This window comes from Lissotriton helveticus, chromosome 4_2, assembly GCF_964261635.1.
Source record: "Lissotriton helveticus chromosome 4_2, aLisHel1.1, whole genome shotgun sequence".
Classification (NCBI taxonomy): Eukaryota; Metazoa; Chordata; class Amphibia; order Caudata; family Salamandridae; genus Lissotriton; species Lissotriton helveticus.
In genome coordinates, this window is record NC_136064.1 from 121,456,307 (window position 1) to 121,470,120 (window position 13,814).

A 13,814-nucleotide genomic window follows, 5' to 3' on the forward strand; every position below is an offset into this window, starting at 1 on the left:
GAGAGGGGTAGGTTTGGAACGTCCACTGTTCTTACAGTAGAACGGGTAGCGCCAGTGTCCAACAGAAAGGTGACATCATTTCCGTCAACCTTTCCTTCAATATATGGTCCAGACTGGTCTACCGGCAAGGAAGCGCCAAGTACGCACTCCTCGTCCTCCCCTCTCAGGCCCCGTCAGTCCTGATCATTACAAAGGAAGGTATCATTCAGCAGATACTGCGAAGTTGCTGTATTTCTGTTCTCCCCGCTTTCCCAAACCTCTATCTCTTCATCTTCTGCCTGTCTTCCCCTGTATACCTGCTTGGGTGCTCGAGGCACCTGAACTGTTTTTACCTGGGGTTGAGTCTTTCTTGGTCTTTCTTTCTGCGTCTGTGGAGTTAAATCAGGAGTTTTTTCATTAACATCGACTAATTGAGGACACTCGTTTCGCCAGTGTCCAATTTCGCCGCACTGATGGCAGGGAAATTTCTTCATAGCCTCTTCCCTGCTAAATTTGGGCCGGGGCTTTCCTCCACCCCCTCCCCCAGGACCTTTGTTCTCAGCATTTTTAACCATGTTACTCAATTGTTTTTCCTGCTGTTCTGCGAGCTTCACCTGAGCCCACATCACCTTTTCCTTAAGGGCCTTTTTCTTCTCTGCCATCTCGTCCTCGCAGTACTTAGCGTACCGCAGGACCTCATCCATTTTCTTAGTATGCCAACAGATTTTATTATCTTTTATCCACTGACAAATTTCAGGTCTTAAACCATTTACAAACCTGTAAATAAAGTGCGTCATGTCCTTCAAATCGATGTTATCAATACCACTGTATGTTTTAAATACCTGCAATAACCTCTCATAGAAGGAGTGCACTGTCTCGTCCCTTTCCTGACTTGTTCTATCTATTTTTGTCCAATCAGTTTCTTTTGCAGGCACCTTTTCTTTCAAATGCTGAATTACCTGCTCATATTTTCGCATGACATCCTTCGATGGATCCCCAGTTTCCTTGTTTCTGGGATACTCCTCACTGGGCCAGTCTATGGCTATTTTACACTGGGTCCATAAATCTACTGGAACCACAATGTCGAAAAACCCATCCAGGTCTTTCCACAGACATTTCTGTACCTTCACGAACCTTTCCACCTGCCTGTACCAGTCAACTGGTTTCTCTCGTAATTTTGGAAAATCGTTCGTGAAGGACACAATATCCTGCCTAGACCAGGGGACATGCACATTTTTCCCTCCTGGAACTTCGCGCATGGGGCATAACTGCTCAGGTTTTTCTACCTCTCTTAAAGCAAACTCGGGAGTCACTTGTCGGGAGCGAACCTCTTCCCTCTTTTTCGCCCACCTGCTTCTCCATCTTTCCACATCTCCCCATTTCTGCAGTACCCCTATTAATTCTTTAATCTGCAACTTCTTCCCTGCCACATTCAGGTGTTCTATATCTTTGTCTGAGAAGTCTGCTCTGTACGGTTTCTGTAAGGGCTTGGATTTTGAGATATCTACCCCCATACTAACTGCTGTTTCGGTCAGTTTTTCGTGGAGCACTCTGGTGTTCCTTGTAAAGCTTTTACATATGAACGACAATTCTTCTTCAGAGTAGGTATTCAATCGATCCAACCCCACATTTCCTGCCATTAATTCTTCTATTTCGACCCTCAGCTTGTAGAGGTCTAAAGGTTTTGTTTGCGGAGTCTGCTTCTCTAATTCACGACTCCAACTCTCAATTTCATCCGGAGTTACCAGAGAGACATTCCTAGTACCTGTTGCTGTCTCTAATTTAATTTCTTTTGTATTAAAAGGGTTATGCCTCTGCTGTATTCCCTTTCCAGTCTGTTTGTTTGGCAATTCCAAAAACGCAACTTCAGACTCGCACTCACTGGACTGATCATCTATGATGATCGGTTCCTGTCTCGGGGTTGCCATGCCTGGGGTCATAACTGGAGTAATCGGATTTCCCTGACCATTTCCGTATAACGGGACCACCGGTCCAATAGTTACTGGAATAGTCAATGCCTCAGGACTGGTATTTAACTGGGAAATTTTCTGAATTATTTCTGTCCTTTGTCTAGCTAGAGCCTCTTTCTCCTTTTCCACTAGTACCCTTCTTAAAGTTGTGTCATGTAATATCTGTGGGGTCAACGGAGGAGTAAAACTCGGGGCAGTAGGATGCGTTTCACTTGGTCCCCCACCATAATTTGGTTTCGGGAATAAAGTTCCAGTATTAAAGGACCTGCGCTCTTCCCCATATGGAGGTTGAACAAAAGGCAGTCCTGAATTCGATGGTTTCTCTTCGCTTTCATACAAGGGTCTGGGAAAAAAGATTTTCGTACGTGAATATTTTTCTTCCTGGCTTGCGGGTACTTTGGGATATATATCCCTTGTTTCCGTCGGTTCGGGTTTTTCAGGATAGGGCAATACTTGACCACCCCCTCCCAGTCCCAAGGACCTGTCTTCTTCCTTTAGGAAGTGGCGTCGGGGAACATCTCCTACACTGGAAGGTCGGGTTCCCTCATTGTAAGGTGGCGGACTTCTGGTACAGATGTCATCTATTAGTTCATCATCTGAATCCCCCAGGGCCCCCCAATGCTTACATTTTTCAGTACTTTTCTCACCCGCTCCAATGTTATGACATGCCGGCATCATGGGAAACAGACCCTCAACAATCATGCTCTGCCTCCACTGTTTCATCCTTTTATCCCTGGATTCCTGTTTCTGCCTGGGGTACCACTTGGTCAAACCCTTGTCCATTCGGGGTCTTTCTCTTTCAAAAGCCTCAATCTCCCATTCCTCTAATGCCTCATACTGCGTTAGTCTCGGTCTGGGATGCAGTTCATTCATTCGGGTTCTTAAATTAAATAAGATCCTACCATTGAAAGTACCATCTAACGGAAAAGCCAATACTCCGTCATCTTTTGTGTACTTCACCCAATTCTCCAGCCACACACAGGTATTGTACCCTCGGTCAAACATCATGAATGAGGCGGGAGTATTGGGTGCTGGGACAAGAACACCTTCCCTAGATTTAATCGGTTTGTCCGTTTTAAAATAATTTTTCACCTTACTTACAAGGGACATTTTTCTCTTGGTTCCGTACATAATATCGTATCTATTAGTCTTCCACTGATCCCTTTCAAACCCTAGGTGCCTTGGATCAGGTCGAGTTCCTGTAGTCTGCGAGTGCCACATACGACTTCTGCGCTAACTTTGTTTACAAACTACCTCCAATCAGAACGCGCTTCAGAAATTCGTGCAACCAATGGGTGCGCGACACTAAATAAGCTCCTCCAATGGGTGCGCGGCCCCTTCGTGGGACAGTTCCCACGCTCCGGCGCTCACCCCTCCTTTACAATTCCAGCTCCGCTACCCGCCCGCTGCTTCTACCAATCCCAGCGCGGCACAGAGTGACGTCAGAGGCGCTTCGCGACTGACTCCCTCCCTTCACAAGGTAACGGAAACTTTCTTTCTTTTAAAGTGCTCAGTGCTTGGTTAATTTACAACAAATACACATTCGCCACAGTGTTCAAGTGTCTAGACAGAGAAAGAATTGTTTTACTGCAAGTAAACTACTTCCATTTACTTTTCACTCGCTGCGGGCAGATCTCTTCCGCCTACCCTTCACTCTAGCATCGGTGAACCTGTTATTCCCCTAAACTCATCCACTTCTTTCCGGGATATATTCCGAGTTTAAGGTTTCTCAGCGGACCCCTCTGCTTTCACGCTAGCTCCGAGGAACCTGCTACTCTTCCGATGTGACCCTTACTAGGTTACGCCACTATGGGAATTTTGCCAATGAACCCCGTTACTGTCATTTATTCACACATGTATTCAGAAAACCCTAGTTAGTGCTTCCCGGTTATCCTAACCTGCACCTAACTTTCCTCGAACCTGTGACCTCAGGACAATGGATTCTATTCACCACTTGCCCTTTCAATTCCCCGGGGAGTTCGGACAACATACAACTAAACGATTGACAATTGCATGGATTAGTACATATAACAATATAAGAACAAGAATAATGGCAATACAGTAATTCATGAATTTCAGCAGCGTATTCACAAGAGAGTGATCAGTTCCCTCAGAACAGCCGCTCTTATAGCAGCATTAATATAATAGCAGCTTCCGACTTAACTAGTCCAACTAATCCCTGCCTTACTCTCAACTAGTCCCTAACCATCCTCTAGCTACCAGAAAACTGGTAGAGCGCGCGAGGCCACCCGACCAATAGTTTTCGCCGTTTCCGGCTTCAGGGCCCATATACTTTTCAAATCACCATATACATCGATCAGGTGACTTCACGAGCTCTACCAAGTTGGTGTGTGTGTGTTCCCTGCTACCAATTTTCGGTGCACCCGACTTACCATCCACCGATGCGGGTGCCTAATGACCACAATGAATCAGGGAGCTAGCTGTAAAGGAAAGGCAGTAAAATACAAACTCAACCAATAACATTCAAATACTGTTTAAATGACCACGGACAACTGGAAGTTTTAAAATGTGTATCTAAAGTTCATTATTTTCTTGCATGAGGTACAATAAACAAGGCAATCAATAACCAAGATAACGTAAATTATATATGCATAAAGAAATAATGACAGAGTAATCATCAAAGTACTAATAAAATGTAACGAGAAAAGATACTATGCACGTCAGTATTATCTAAACAGGGATAGCCTAAGTGTGAGTGACTATAGGAGAGCTTATAATGAATAACACGCTTCACTTAAGGTGAAGGGGCCTTTGAACAATCTAGGCAACGAAGTTCTAGACCATATCAGGAAATGACACACTGCTATGCAAAATATAATTTCTAACAAATGAGAAGACATAGGAATAAACTTATGGAAAATATAAATGACTTTCAATAGTTGCAGAAAGGCATGGAAAATATCACATATGCAATGTTGAACTTTATTAAAGCAAAAGTTAGAAATTCAGAAGGTGCAAGAATTTCAAGAGGTTCAGAGCAATATTTACCTAGAAAGGTGTGGAAACCAAACCCTGGCCACGGGTCAGTTAAGGACAGGAAACCCTCAAGGAAGGATACCCCTCAAAGGACAGCAGGTGCAGAATGGACACCCAGGACAGGACAGGATACCCTCGGAATAGGAAGCAGGACAGGACCCTCAGGACAGGACAGCAAACCCTCAGGACAGGACCCTCTTCAGGACAGGACCGGAACCCACAGTTCGGAAGCAACGCCTGCGCTCCACCCGCTCTGCAGCTATCGATCAAGACCCCGATTGGGTCAGCGAACTCCCAGCTAAGTGCCTTGCCAGCACTTTAAGGTTCAGTAGAACCTTAGCCTATGGTCAAATTCGGACAGAGTGCTCCGCAGCGCTCTGTATCTTCAGTCACCTATTGAGTGCGTTGGGTCAGTGACAGGTCAGCTAAACCAGACAAGTCGGACGGTTCACTAGGTGAACCCAGGGTAGATATACAGTTTGGGGACAGTGTACCACCCCCCAATGTTGCAAAGTGTCAAAATCCCTCAATTTGGATTGGTCCTAAGGTAGGATTTGGGTAACACACCATTCACAATACACGATTTGAAGCCTTCATTAACATATTTGGGTACCGCCTAGCAGGTTTGGGGTTCTCATGAGAACTGTGCAGAATATTAACATTGTAACACATGAGGAGCAACATTCGCCGTTCTCGTAGCGCAGAGGTGGCTTTCCCAGGCGCATCTTGACTGTGGCTGCCAGCTGGCTGAGTTCCACTGTCCAAAGTGGCCACTTTTCAATGCTCCCTGGTCATGCGCAGAAGAGACCGTCAATATGGCTCCCAATCAGTTTGGACCCCCATTCCCCGCGGTACATGAAAAGTAAGCGAAAACAAGTTAATACATAATAATGTCATTATGAAAATACATCATAGGGTTTGTACTTTTAACTCATCATCAAGAAATAAAATTATTGCATTAAATGTTAGCTACATTGACACAATCACAAGAGCAGTGGCACGAGCAGTACCACACGATAAGCACAGCTATGAATTACGCATGCGCATAACTTTCCCTCCACTTCTGCAGACGCGTCAGGACACGTGAGTGTGGCTGACGCATGCGCAGTAACTAAAATACAAGCGGCGGCCATATTAGAGGACACGGATTAAATTCATTAGAAATACACATAGGCAAGCTTCGAGAACTTTGCCTAAACAGAATAAATGTTAGTAAAACATACATTTTGTTACCTTATTACACATAAACGAGGTTCTTGACTTCGGCAAGCCGCAAAATATGCGAAGCTTTGCTTCATCAGTACCATCAAAAATTGATTTATAATGTAACTAAAGTCCTTTATAGTTCTCCTTTTGGTGACCCTCAAACCCTTCTATTCACTACAAGGCATTTCAATGACGTGCTGTCATGTATGTTGGTTCCAAGATGGCTGCCAGCAATTTTAGGATTAAGTGCTGACAGCCAATTAGATCTCACGATGAGATGTGTGGTTAGGCTCCGCCCAGATATATAAAGTTATTTTTCCTTTAAAATTTAGAAAAACTACTCAATGAATTTTGACCATTTAACAAAAAGGTTTCTTTCTGAACCAAGGGCTACCTTTTTGCTAAATTTGGTGTAATTTTGTTCAGCAGTAGCTGTGTCTAAAGTTTCCAATGGAAAACTACATGGGGAAAACACATTTAGGGACCCCCTTTTTTCTCAGCCCCCGCTTGTCGAATCACCCCGAAACTTTCCAGACTGGAGCTGACCATATTGTTGGGTCTCGGTATTTATTAAAAACCTATTCAACTAATGCACAATGAGTTGGTGAAGGTCACGTAGGATGTCAACTCAGGAGCCAATGTCAAGTCCAGGCTGGCTCAGGTTGTTGGACACAAAGTTGGGGGACAGAGGGAAAATATCAGTGGTGATGAGGCTCCTCCGCGACTCTCCTGTTGGTGTACATTCTACAACTCCGTGAGGTGGAGCACACTACTGTCAATATAATTTGGGATTGCTTTATTGTGACTGTAGGACAAACTCATGAAGTTAGCGGAGAGCAAATAGCACTTGTAGTTATAATAAGTAATTTGTCAGAAACTACATTAAAAATCTTTATTTTCAACTACTTTAAACATTCAATTTAATTTCACATTATTTCCTATAGAGATTTATTTTAAGTCCCTTTATTTTTAGGGTCTTGCAGAAAGTGGTTGATCCTTTTTTGTGCTGGACTCACCCCAGCTCTATGTTGGAGTAAATGTTTTCAGTTTTGGGTTGTTTTGACTATAGTAGCTTCAAAAGTACTGTTTGTGACTATGACATATCCCCCCCAATAACCCTTATTTACTCCTTCCTTAACCCCTCCAATTTTGCAATAAGCATTTCCTGTTTTCCAGCACTCCCCTATATATCCACCACAGAAAATGATATCTACGTCTATGACTTCACACAGATAAAGATATGGGGGACAAAGGAAAATCTCTGCATTGACAATAGCATAGTATTAATGCAGTCTTACAAATGCACTACAAAATGGTGTTTGTAAATAGGTCCCAGTGTGAGTGGATAATCCAAGACAAAGACCAATTCAAATTAACACAGCATAAAGCAGGCGACATATGGTACGGTAAGAATAATGAAGATTCAAGTCACAGAAGGAGTTTGAATTTGGAATAATTATCAGGTAGATTTATTCTCCTGGGACATAGGTTGTAGAAACAAGTACACACTACCTATCATAGGCTATGATAGTTACAACTTATTCTCTGCAATTTGATGACCCTATCTGGCCTAGATAAGGGAGGTGGCTGGGAAAGTTATCAAATGTTGGAAGGAGGGTTTGAGAATTGAAGATTGGCTGGGCAGGTAGGATGTTTGATTGACAAACACAGCATTCAGCAGATCCATGAGCACAGCACATCTCTCTATGAAGTAAGATGACAGTTCAGTTAAACAACTCGGTCTTTAGTTGCCAACAGTCTCCCTGGTATTTAAAGTACAGGTTTAGAAATGTGATATTATGAAAAAATGCATTCAGCTGGGACTAGGGTCAGGGGTGAACTGAACAATGAGAAAAGTAAATTACAATATTTGAAAGTCAATGTACATATAGTGCATAAGGAGTCAGAGTACAGGTAAACTGAGTAGATTCAGGAGAACCACAAGATACCTGTGTGCAAACAAACAGAACAGTCAGTTACATTTTACCAGGCCCATGGAGCCCAGGTGCAGAGTTGTCCTGGCTGTCCCTGCCGCTGAACAAGGGCTGCGGGAGAGCTGCGTTTACTGATTACACAGTGATGTGGGGAACAAGATTAAAAAACACACAACAAACAGGGGCGCTGCTGATGGCAGAGAAACGTTGTATGGAGTTATCTCTAGCTGTAGCATTAAGTGAAAAGGTTGTGCCGGACTGGCGACCAACATACCTTAGCAGCGGTAAGCACAGTAGATGGTTACTTTGACCTCCAGTGGTCCCAGGGAATACGGTATGTGCCTAAAACTTTGTGAGTGTTTAAGAAAGACAAGGGAACCCAAAAGGTATGCCATAGGGACCTTGGGCAGTATCATGTTACAAAAAACAGTGGTCCCTACTCGTGGACACAATGGTATACTGAGCTAATAATCACACACCTGATAAGTGTTATGTCTTTTGTCCAGCCGGGCAAGGAATTTATTTAACAATTTTCTTAATAAAAACTGAATGAACACATTAATAACAAGTGGGCACAGCCGTGACCCACAACATTCAGACAAAACAACGAACAGAATGGTAAAAGGAGCAAAGCAAAAATATGTCTGTGTACTTGTAGTCAGTGTTACAGACAGAGATTGTTATAAACACACCATTGCATTTCACAATATTTTAAATGTCATATTGCATAAGGGGTTTTTTTGGTCGACGACATTTCGATGCCTGAGTTAAATGAGGGTCATCTGTCAGGTGCCCCACAAGACTTACCTCTGCTTGTGACGCAATCCCGCAGAGACGACAAGAGCACCCGTCCCTATACCCACCTGACCCTCGTGGAAGGTAAGACCCCGCAGGGATGAGATGGACGCAGGGAAGGGAGCCAGGGTGTAGAGGCTAAACGAGAGTGTGGAGCTGGCGGGGCGTCCCGGTGTCAACTGGAAACCAGAAAGGAGTCAGATTAGAGAAGGAACTAGACCAGAAAGGAACCACCCCACAAAGATACACACAGAACTAGTATTCCTCCAGGAACTCAGCAATGCTTCCGGAATCGTGGTACCCAGATAAGTTCAGCTCTGGATAAGGATAACTCAGGTGAGGCGCTCCTGCGCGTTGCACCCAAGCTCAAATCAAAAGAAAGTGCTCCTGCGCAGGTACAAAGGAACCAAGTCAAAAACTGGAAAGCAAAGCGCTCCTGCGCGTGTAGCAGGGAATAGAACGTAGTTAATCTCCTATGGCATCCCTGATAAGCAAACAAACCCTAAAACAAGCACTCCTGTGCAAAAATGACCTTGAACCCCTTTTTAAAGCGCTCCTGCGCGGCAAGGGTTAATAAAAAATAAACAGGTACAGCCCTGGAGAAACCAAGAGGAAAAACAAACAAGCGCTCCTCCGCAGCGGCTATCTGGCAGCAAAACAGTGCTTCAGGGCGCTTTCATGAACAAACAGACAGCGCTCCAGCGCGGCGTTGCCCAGCAGGAATACTGACGAGTCTTGGCCCCGGTAACACGTCCGCGTTACAGGAGCTTCTGTGCTCCCAGGTCCGTTGCCCAGGACTAGACCGGGACTCAACTTCCGCCCGGAAGTGAGTATTCCGGCTTTCTGTGTGTATCTGCAGGATGGCCGGAAACGGCAATCGCAGCATCATCATCAGGACAAAAATATAGTCATTGTTGTCTTTAAATATTACACTGCCTTTTAACGCAATTCTATACATTTATGTGTAATTATGTGTAATTTTCTATCCTTTCCAAAAGACATATAATATGTGGAGCAGACACCATGGGATACCAAACTTGTCATTATGATGTTTGCAGCATCACACACTATTATACAAACTCCATCTGGTTGAGGGCAAATTGCATTATAGGGATGAAAAACCATAAGTGTTTTGTTTTATAAAGTATTATAATGGGTGTTTTTAATGCATTATTAAAGAAACATTTTCTTTAGTAGTTAGTGCAACATACTTCAGTGGAGTGGAGTAAGAACAGAAAATGCACACTTTGATCTACTATATTTGTAGCACGTGTATATAGTCCCCAAACATACACACGTCCTGAATCACAAGTGTAAACGTACATATTTGTGTAAGTGTATTCTTGTCAAAATTCACCAAATTTCATTTTAATAGTACATTTATGAGTGCAGAGACTCATCAGCAGGAGTGAAGAGCTCCACGCAAAAAAAGATAGACCTGTTATTTGTGGTTACCTCCGTCCAAACTTACACAGACATGAAGTTTACCTTTGTACATCAGGCTCAGAATATTTTCTTATACACACTACTTTTCAGAAAAACTTCCCACTAAATGAAAGAACATGTTTAGGCCAATGATAAAACAAATATTAATTGTGTTTATTTCTTTATTTTTAGGGAAGAATGGACTGAGAAGCAAAAAAAGTTAAAAAGGAAAATCAAACTAGTTCTAAAACATGATGTCAGCAAATGTAACCCGCTGTGTCCCACTGTCCTGCCCCAGGCTGACTGCCTGCTGTTACCTCATTGTCTGGAGATCCATGCACCAAATAAAGAGGAGTTATGCAGTGTCTTAACAAATGCCTCAACATTGTTAAAAAATGGAGGGCATTTAATACTGATAGCTTGTCTCCAACAGACATTTTACATGGTTGGTAGCCTTAAGTTTCACCATCTATCTATCGATGATAGTTTTGTCAGGAAAGCACTGGGGGATGCTCACTTTGTCATTGAGGAACAGGAGGTGTTTCCTAGGACGGTTAATCAATTGTATGACGTGGCAGATTATGAAGGCTTTATTTTTGTTCATGCAAGAAAAGAAACATCCGTTTGTTCTACTTATGAATCATAATTGTAGATATATCAGCTACAAAGAGGAAATGAATAGGTTGTCTCTGTTTTGAATCAAATGTCTTCTGTTTCACAGGGTGTTGACCCCATTGTTGCTGACACCTGTGGTACTCTGCTTTCTGCCTCTACTCTCAATCAGGGCCGGATTTAGGCATGTGCAAGCTGTGCACCTGCACAAGGCCACCAAACCCCAGGGGCCACCACGCCAATATATATCCTTAAAATATTAATCCTCTGAGGATGGATACATATTTGCGTGGTGGCCCCTGGCAGGGATTTGGCGTCTTCCGGCTCTGTTCCACTTCTACACCCTAACCCCCCCCCACCCCCTCTTCACTGGCGTCCGCGCTCCGCCCTGCCCAGACCCTCTCTTCCGGGGCCCCTTACCTATGCTCCCTGCCCAGGGCCACCATGTGCCTAGAGCCGGCCCTGTCTCAATACATGACAAATGGGCTTTGTACTTGCTGGTAACACTGTACCTTAGCTGTGCCAGGTTCTGATAAAGTCAATATACTTTGCTGAAAGGTCAAGTGGGAGTAAAGCTCACTGAGAAAAGTGGTGGGATGGGTGATGAATTAGACCTGGCATTTGATTCTATTTGGCAGCCGAGAAATGATAATGCAGTAATGCAGTAAAATTATTTTCCATTTTCTCAAACATTGTTTGGCTCTTGTGTTTTGTTCTTTAATGCTCTTGCCCTGTGTGTGTGCCTTCAAATGTGCATCATAGATGGTTCACATGTCATGTAGATATCCTCCATTGGATGATAGGATACAGTCATCTGTCCACTAATGGCCATTTCCCTATGCATATTTTATAAATTAAAATACAGCTGTAGAGATTACTTGTAAACAGATGAATTCTGTTTCTGCACTGAATAGCACAGATGTTCAGTGTTTTGCAGCACACGTGGTGACAATACTATATTCAGCATACTTATTAAATCTGGAAGGGAGCATAGCACTCTACTTGAGGTTCACACACACACACACACACACACACACACAAACACACATATATCTGCTTACTTCATACAGATCATGAACTGGAATTCATGTGTGTGTGCTGTGCCTCTCTTTAAGTTTCCTTCATGGATACAAGCATTTATCACTCCTCTGGAGAGTGCTCTGTGACCCTGAGGATAGTTTGTGCTTATCCTGTATCCACATGGTATCTTTTTTCTGAAAATAGATTGATTTATGTTATATGGCAGGCACATGTGGAACCAGTCCAGTTAGGCCAGAGAACAGAATTGAAGTCACAAAGATGTATAGTGATAAAGCATGTCCGTTTGTCCTCTTTGGAGCCAGGTGATGCAGTGACCCTATGCATCGTTCAATGCATTCGATGAGCGGGCACGCAGTGGAATGTTGATTCAGGATACTGTGAGAACAGGATGATGCATGGAGTGTTGAACCAGGATGTTGTGAGAATGTGATGGCTGGGTCCAAATTAGGGTGGTGTGGTGAGCAAAAGAATGATGGATTTAACCCAGATCCTTGTGACTGGGGGTTAATGTTTGCATTGTCTGCATTTCATCCATCAACTGTTTCTTTTGCATATGACACCCTAATTGGGAAGGGTATGCCCAGACGTGAGTCCCGGCCTCACCACACCACTGGATTCAAACTAGCCTGGATGATGGAGAGTGATGTCCAGAAACCGGTCCTAAGATTCTTGTTTCTGGTCCAGGAAGGATCTGGTTTGAAGTTCGGGCTGGACTGTTCCTACAAGAAACAGGGTCAAGACTGGCTTGCATATGGCTGGATCCAAACTGGGGTTGTGTGGTGAGCAAATTAATGATGGATTTAACCCAGTTCCTTGTGATTGGGTTGAATCCTTGCATTGTCAGCATTCTGTCCATTAACTGTTTCTTTTGCATATGTCACCCTAAGTGGGTAGGGTATGCCCAGACGTGGGTCCCCACTCCCCTGTTCAAAACACCACTGGATTCAAGCTAGCCTGGCTGATGAAGGGTGATGCCCTGAAACCGGTTTCAGGATGCTTGTTTCCAGTCCAGGAAGGACCTGGCTTGGCAGTTTGGGCTGTACTGTTCCCACAAGTAATAGGGTCAAGACTGATTTTCATATTGCTGGGTTCAAATTGGGTTGTTGTGGTGAGCAAAATAATGTTGTATTTAACCCAGATCCTTGCGACTGGGGGTGAAGGTTTGCATTGTCAGCATTACGTCTATCAACTTTTTCTTTTCCATATGACACCCTAAGTGGGAAGGGTATACCCTGATGTGGGTCCCATGCTCGCCACACCACTGGATTCAAGCTAGCCAGGCTGATACTGGTCCCAGGATTCTTGTTTCTGATCCAGAGAGGACCTAGCTCGGCAGTCCGGGCAGGACTGTTCCCTCAAAGAACAGGGTCAAGACTATTTTGCATAGTCCAATCTGGGGTGGGATGGTAAGCAAAAGGATGATGGATGTAACCCAGATTCTTGTGACTGGGGGTGAATGTTTGCATTGTCAGCATTCTATCCATCAACTTTTTCTTTTGCATATGGCTCCCTAAGTGGGAAGGGTATCCACAGACTTTGGTCCCAAGCTCACCACACCACTGGATTGAAGCTAGCGTGGCTGATGAAGGGTGATGCCCTGAAACTGGTCCCACAATGCTTGTTTCTGGTCCAAGGAGGACCTGGCTTGGCAGTTAGGGCTGGACTGTTCCCACAAGGAACAGGGTCAATGCTGATTTGCTTATGGCTGGGTCCAAACTGAGGTGGTACGGTGAGCAACATAATGATGGATTTAGCCCAATTCCTTGTGACTGGGGTGAATGTTTGCATTGTCAGCATTCCTTCTATCAACTGTTTTTTTTGCATTTGTCGACCTAAGTGGAAAGGGTATGCCTAG

The 13,814-nt window shown here is 44.0% G+C and overlaps 1 pseudogene across 1 annotated transcript in view; it reads left to right on the top strand.

Moving 5' to 3' along the window:
* LOC144752085 (nicotinamide N-methyltransferase-like) overlaps window positions 1-11,174 on the top strand; it is a 77,513-nt pseudogene extending 66,339 nt beyond the window's left edge. Inside the window, exon 4 of the transcript XR_013594023.1 lies at window positions 10,499-11,174. The product of XR_013594023.1 is annotated as a nicotinamide N-methyltransferase-like (transcript). The remainder of the gene's footprint in view (window positions 1-10,498) is intronic.
* The last annotated feature ends 2,640 nt before the right edge of the window (window positions 11,175-13,814 follow it).